The sequence below is a fragment of the Humulus lupulus genome, chromosome 4 (assembly GCF_963169125.1).
Source record: "Humulus lupulus chromosome 4, drHumLupu1.1, whole genome shotgun sequence".
Taxonomy (NCBI): domain Eukaryota; kingdom Viridiplantae; phylum Streptophyta; class Magnoliopsida; order Rosales; family Cannabaceae; genus Humulus; species Humulus lupulus.
This window is the reverse complement of record NC_084796.1, coordinates 230,992,922-230,999,664: the sequence shown is the minus strand read 5'-3', so window position 1 is coordinate 230,999,664 and position 6,743 is coordinate 230,992,922. Positions and strand designations below refer to the sequence as shown.

The following is a 6,743-nucleotide window of genomic DNA, read 5'->3' as shown; positions in this document are numbered from 1 at the left end:
CCAAAATTTGATGTGAATGCGCACAATACGACATTGGTGCAGGATTGGAGGACCAAAGTCTCTAATCACACCATTGGACCACTAAACGTCAACTTTTGCACACTTTAGTGGTGCGGTAAGCGATCTCGATCGCTTAGACCAAGATCACACCGATGATCTAGTATTTACAAGGTCAAAAATCAGTTTTGCGACAGGAAAATTCGACATCAGTATTCGATTGGTGGCCGAAAATCCTTAATCACATTGTTTGAATACTAAAAATCAACTTTCATTAACCTTAGTTATGCAGTAAGGGATCTTGATCACCAAGACTAAGATTGCACCATTGATCTAGTGTTTAGAAGCTTCAAAATTAGTTGTGAATCGGCATAATACGACATCGGTAATTGATTGGAGGATCAATGTCCCGATCACATCATTTTATCACTAAAAGTCAAAATTTTCACAATTTTGTGTTGCAGTAAGCAATCTCGATTTCCAAGACTTAGATAGCACCGTTGTTCTAATGTTTAAAGACTCCAAAATCTGTTATAAAGAGAGAAAACACGACATTAGCGTTCGATTAGAATTTGAAACTCCCTAATCTCACCCAATGACTACCAAAAGTCAAGTTTCACTAACTTTAGTCGTGTATTAAGGGTTCTTGATCACCAAGACCAAGATAACACTAATGATCTAGAGTTTAGAGAATCCAAAATTAGATGTGAATTAGCACAATTCGACATTGGTGCAGAATTGGAGGGCCAAAGTCTTTAATCGCACCATTTGACCAATAAATGTCTTCTTTCACATGCTTTAGTTCTGCGGTAAGCGATGTCAATCGTCAAGACCAAGATCACAGTGTTGGTATAGTATTTAGAGGCTCCAAAATTGGTTGAGAAATGTGAAAATATGAAATCGGTGTTTGATAGGAGGCCGAAACTCCCTATTCACACCCTTTGACTATCAATAATTAACTTTCGCTGACTTTAGTTGTCCACTATGGGATTTTGATCACCAAGAGACAGATCACAACGTTTATCTAGTGTTTAGAGGCTGCAAAATTAGTTTTGAAGTGGTAGAATACGAGATCACTAATGAATCGGAGGCTCAAAGTCCATAATCGCACCCTATGACAACTTAGAGTCAACTTTTGCACACTTTAGTAATGTGATAAGCGATTTTGATCGCCAATACCAAGATCTCACTTTTTGATCTAGTGTTGGAGACTCTAAAATTTATTGGGAAGTGGAAAAATATGACATTGATGTTTAATTTGCTGGCCCAAACTGCTTCATTGTATCCTTTGCCCATAAAAGTCAAATTTCACTAAGTTTAGTAGTGCGGTGAGCGATCTTGATAACCAAGACCAAGATCGCATCATTGATTTAGTGTTTAGAGGGTACAATTTTTTTTTGTCAAAGTGACACAATACGACATTAGTGTTGGATTGGAGGACAAAAGTCCCTAATTACTTTAGTGGCACGGTAAGCGATCTCGATCACCAAGATCAAGATTGCACATTTGATTTAGTGTTTAGAGGCTCCATAATCTATTGAAAAGTTGGAAAATACAAGATCGTTGTTCGATTGGGGGTCGAAACTCCTTAATCAAACCCTTTGACTACTAAAAGTTAACTTTCACTGACTTTAGTTCTATAGTAAGGGATCTTGATCACCAAGAGCAAGATCACACCATTGATCTAGTATTTAGAGACCCCACAATTAATTCTGAAGTGGCACACTACGACATTCGTGCTAGAATGGAGGCCCAAAGTGCTTAATCACATCCTTTGACCACTTAAAGTCAACTTTTGCACACTTTAGCAGTGTTGTAAGTGATCTTGATCGTCGATACCAAGATCCCACCTCCGATCTATTGTTTTGAGTCTTTAAGATTTATTGTGAATCATAAAAATATGACATTGATGTTGGATTTGGTGGCCCAAACTCCTTAATAGTATCATTGAACCCCTCAAAGTCATATTTCACTAACTTTAGCGGCACGATGAGCAATCTTGATAACCGAGACTAAGATCACATCATTAATTTAGTGTTTAGAGGCTAGAAATTTATTTTCTAAAGGGACACAATATGACATCAGTGTTGGATTGGATGACCAAAAGTCCTTAATCACTCTATTTGACCAATAAAAGTCAAGTTTTATGCATTTTAGTGTTGCGGTAAGCGATCTCAATCACCAAGATCAAGATCGCATAGTTGATCTATTGTTTAAAGGCTCAAAAATCTATTGAGAAGTGGGAAAATGCAAGATCGATGCTCAATTGGAGGCTAGAAATCCTTAATTGCACCCTTTGAATACTAAAAGTCAACCTTCCTTGACTTTATTTGTACAATAAGGGATCATGATCTCCAAGAGTAGGATCACATCATTGATCTAGTGTTTAAATGCTCTAAAATTAGTTTCGAAGCGGCATATTATGATATTGATGTGGGATTGAAGGTCTAAAATCCACAATTATCACACCATTTTACAACTAAAAATCAACTTTTGCACACTTTAGTCGCCTGGTAAGCGATCTTGATCAACGATACCAAGATCTTACCCTTGATATAGTGTTTAAAGACTCCAGCTTTTTTTGGTGAATTGAAAAATATACTATTGACGCGGTTTTTCACCAACAGTGTATTAAGAAATAAAATGGGTAGATTAGTGCTTGATAGTAAACAGTAATGAAAATAATAAGAACTCACTCAAAAGCACAGAACTTTTACGTGGTTCAGTGGTTAAAATCCACCTAGTTCACGAGTCAATATTATTTCCATTTCTCTCTCTATTTTGGCAGAGTTTTAGTATATCAGAATATGGTCCCCTTTCCCTGTCCAATATTCCCAGTATTTATAGGGGAATTCTATGGACAAGTTTTTGGGTCATCGTGTAAATAAAACTCGTAATTATATATGGTATATAATTAATAAAGATTATTCCCATTTATATTGGGATATGATTTGGTAACAGAATAAACACGCTCTTGCTATCTCGGGTAATAAATGATATAGATATGATACAGTCTGGTCATTAATGAGCGTATAAAGAATTTTCGAGTCTCTTGGGATCCTTCAGTATGCGTTATATCTAGGTTCTCACAAGCTGAATATCTCACCCGAGCTCGTGCTTGACAGCTATCTGACTCCGAGCTCATAGTAAATCTAGGACACCTAATATTGGGTCTAACCATTATGAGTCTCGAGCTGTTCACATGGTAAATAATTATATCTTACTTGGGTATCTATCCACGTATTCAACTGTCAGCTGTACCCGAGCTAGGAAAGTGAACTCGTGCTAAGTTTAGGGTACAATATACACCATTGGTGTTTGATTGGAGGCCAAAACTCTCTAATCGCATCCTTTGACTGTTAAAAGTGTACTTTCGCTCCCTTTAATTGTGCGGAAGGGGATCTTGATCACCAAGACCAAGATTGCACCTTAATCTAGTAGTGAAAGGATCCAAAATTTGTTGTGGTCCGAGAAAATTTATCATATATATCTTTATGTAACTAAATATATGGCAAATATGTGTAGCTAAAATTTTGCACATGTGACTTTTACTTACACATGGTCATATTATGTGTAAGGAAATATATATTTATTTACACATAACTAAGTGTAAGTAAAATTATAATTTGCCACATCATCAAAATATATAAATATTTTATTAGTTACACATATACGTGTTGCTATAATTTTGTATGTATATAACTTTTACTTGCACACACTACAAGAAAAAACAGTATTCATAACACTTAAAAACTGCTAACCGGGACTATTGATAGCACTTCGGAAAATGCTAACATAGCCCCTGTTATTAATAGTCCAGTCTTTTCTATAACAGTTTTTGAATGTTATGTTCGGTGTTATTTAAACTATTCAATAACACATTTTTAGGTGCTATAATATTGAAATAATAACATTTAGATAGAGTTTTTGGTTATAAATTTGAAGTTTAATCTTGTACTTTTTTCATAACACTTTTCAACTGTTACATTTGATTATTTTGATAACATTTTTAGTTTGTTATATTATATAAACCATAATGATTTTTTGCGCTTATAATATGTTTCTAAATCATAACATATTAAGGTTTTTTATTGTGATAATGGTACTTATAAGTTTTTTTTTTAATTAAAAGATTTTCATTATTGTATTTTGATAAAAAAAAATCAAAATTAATCATAAAATATAATTCTCAATAGATTGATAAACCATAAGTATTACATTAAACAATAACTAATTCAAACTCTGAATGTGTCTATTTCATGAGATCTTAGTTCTAACTTAAGTTTGAAAGCATAACATAATAAATTTTTATAATCTTGAACATTTTTTACTTCAAAAATGAAAAACAAAAAATTACAAGATACGCAAAAGTAAACCATGCATGAAACTTGCTCCATCCTTCAATTCATCATCCTTTGTGCACTTGTCTCTGTTGTGAGTCCATTTGTTGTGCACTTGTCATATACCTGTTTCCCTTTCTTGTTTCCCTTTCTTCCACAGGTCCATGTGTAATCCTCTTTGCAATAAAGCCAGTTGTAGTCCACAAAAGGCCTATTGCTGTCAAGCTTATGTTAAGCTCCGTCTTTAGAGCACTGTAAGCTCCACTCACATCTACACACCTATAATATTCGAGTGTAATAATGGAATCACACCAGCAATTACTTAAAGTGGTAATTCTAGGGCTTTTATAAAAAAAAAACAGAACCAAATTGCCTTGTATTAATTAAAAATGCATGAAAGTTGTAATTCTAGGTTTCTATGTTGGAAGTAATGAAATTATAAGATTTTATCAGTCAATCCAAGTATAGGTGTCAGTGTGTGCCTAGGCATGTGTGTAATCGGTCACTTGATATATTATGTCACTGCACAATATAGTATCTGATAAAACTGGAAGATTAGAACTTATTAAAGTGGCAGCTATAGTCATCCATGTTGCATTAATGAAATTATTAGCTCTTATTAAATATATCTGTATTATACTTTCAAAAGCATCAATCAAGCAATCAAAGAATATGTACTATTATCTGATAGACGTGTCAAACGTAAGCATGAAAAATCATAGACAACCTATGACTTCAATACATTAATGTGTATAAAAAGGAAGAATGAAAAGGCTAATAAAAGCAGACATTACATTCTATGATATCCCTTTGGGTTTGGTTGACAAGTCCTGGAAGTGATCTGAACCTAAAACAACACATATGGATTGATCTAATGCATCTAGTGCCATCTAACACTTTCTTAAAGATCATAAATTTTCACCTAAAATATTATAGATATATATAAAAACATATATCCTACTAAACAAACAGTAAGTTACATGATTTACCTGAGAATTTAAAGAGGAAAGAATACTGAAGTCGCTGTACTAGCCAGACGATTCCCTCAATAACTTTTTCACACCAGTAGAAACCTCCTGTCAAGATAAACTAAAGCTTAATATACTTAAACAATTAAACTCTATAAGAATGCTGCAAGAAAATCCCAAACAAAAATACTAGTTTCTAGTTACCAAATAGAGATTAACAATTTTCAAATAAATATGAATTACAATATAGAGAGCAAACCTTATTTACATTCAATCCTAATGCCTTGTTTCCTTCATCCAAGTCTTCCAACTTTTTTAATCTTTCATGCTCCAACTTTAGTGCAGCTTCTGCAGCTTTAGTAATGTCACCTACCACCAATAGCCCCTTTCACGCATCAGATAACAGAAAAATTCTTAAAAGAGTACAGAGAACATGAATAAACTGCAAAAAACAGAGGGGAATACAGTGGAGTGTCAAAAATGAACTATTGCCAAAACCTAGCTGATCTTTGTGAAAACTAGGGCTAAACTAGATTTTTAGATAAAAGGGCAAATGATTATATTTATAGATCAGTACAAGGTTGCTATATTTGCCTGGTAGCCAAATTACCTGCTGATGCTGAATTCATTGGTTTTTCAAATTCAGATTCCTTGGTTTTGGCTTTAGTTTGCAATCCTAAAGCTTCCTTCTGAACAATAGCCTGGCTTGATGCTTCATTGGCCTCCCTTTCAGCAGCCTCTTTTGCTTCTCTTCTCTGAGCTTCCATTGCAGCCCTATTTGCTTCTTCAGCTCTGAGTTTTGCTTGCATCAGAAAATACTTTTATTACTAACAACAACATAAAACCAAGATAATATACCAAAGTGCATTAAGATTATATCAGAAGAATATGTGAGAATAATAGAGGAATGTGACAACCATCTTTAGACATCTACCAAAAGAAATGAATAATCTGGGCAAAGTCAACAAACCTCAGCTTCTGCTTTGGCTTTTTCTTGGCAGAGTTTTTCTTCCAGGAGAGCTTTCTCTTTTCTTTTGGCCCCTTCATAAGCCGCATTACTTCTTATTTCCTTTCTTCTATCTGGGACCTGAGTTCATGGTCCCTTTGGATAGCAGTCAAGTGATTATCAAGTGCTTCGACACTACAGATGATGACCCAAAAATTAGAAAACAGAAAGTCCAAATCTGACTTAAACAATAAAAAAGAAGAAGGAGATGAGAAATCATTAAAATTCCAGGGAAAAAAAATATCAAAAGCATGAGCACTTCAATGAGGGGAGGCAAAAAAAACAATACAGCATTATTAACAAAGGAATTGCAGTCTTACATTTTTCTTCCATCAAGTATGGTTGAATTTCAAGTGCCGACTCATTCTCAGAGTCGTCATCATCACTAAGAGATAAATCAAGAAAATACAAAGTATTAATAGAAGCTAGCGA

General features: G+C 34.2%; 1 long non-coding RNA gene across 1 annotated transcript; it reads right to left on the bottom strand.

Annotated features, from left to right (window-relative positions):
* Positions 1 to 5,088: 5,088 nt before the first annotated feature.
* Positions 5,089 to 5,673, bottom strand: LOC133829445 (uncharacterized). The gene is made up of 2 exons (XR_009891785.1): positions 5,565 to 5,673; positions 5,089 to 5,413 (listed from the first exon to the last, which is right to left on the bottom strand). It is a non-coding gene; the product is annotated as an uncharacterized LOC133829445 (long non-coding RNA).
* Positions 5,674 to 6,743: the final 1,070 nt, after the last annotated feature.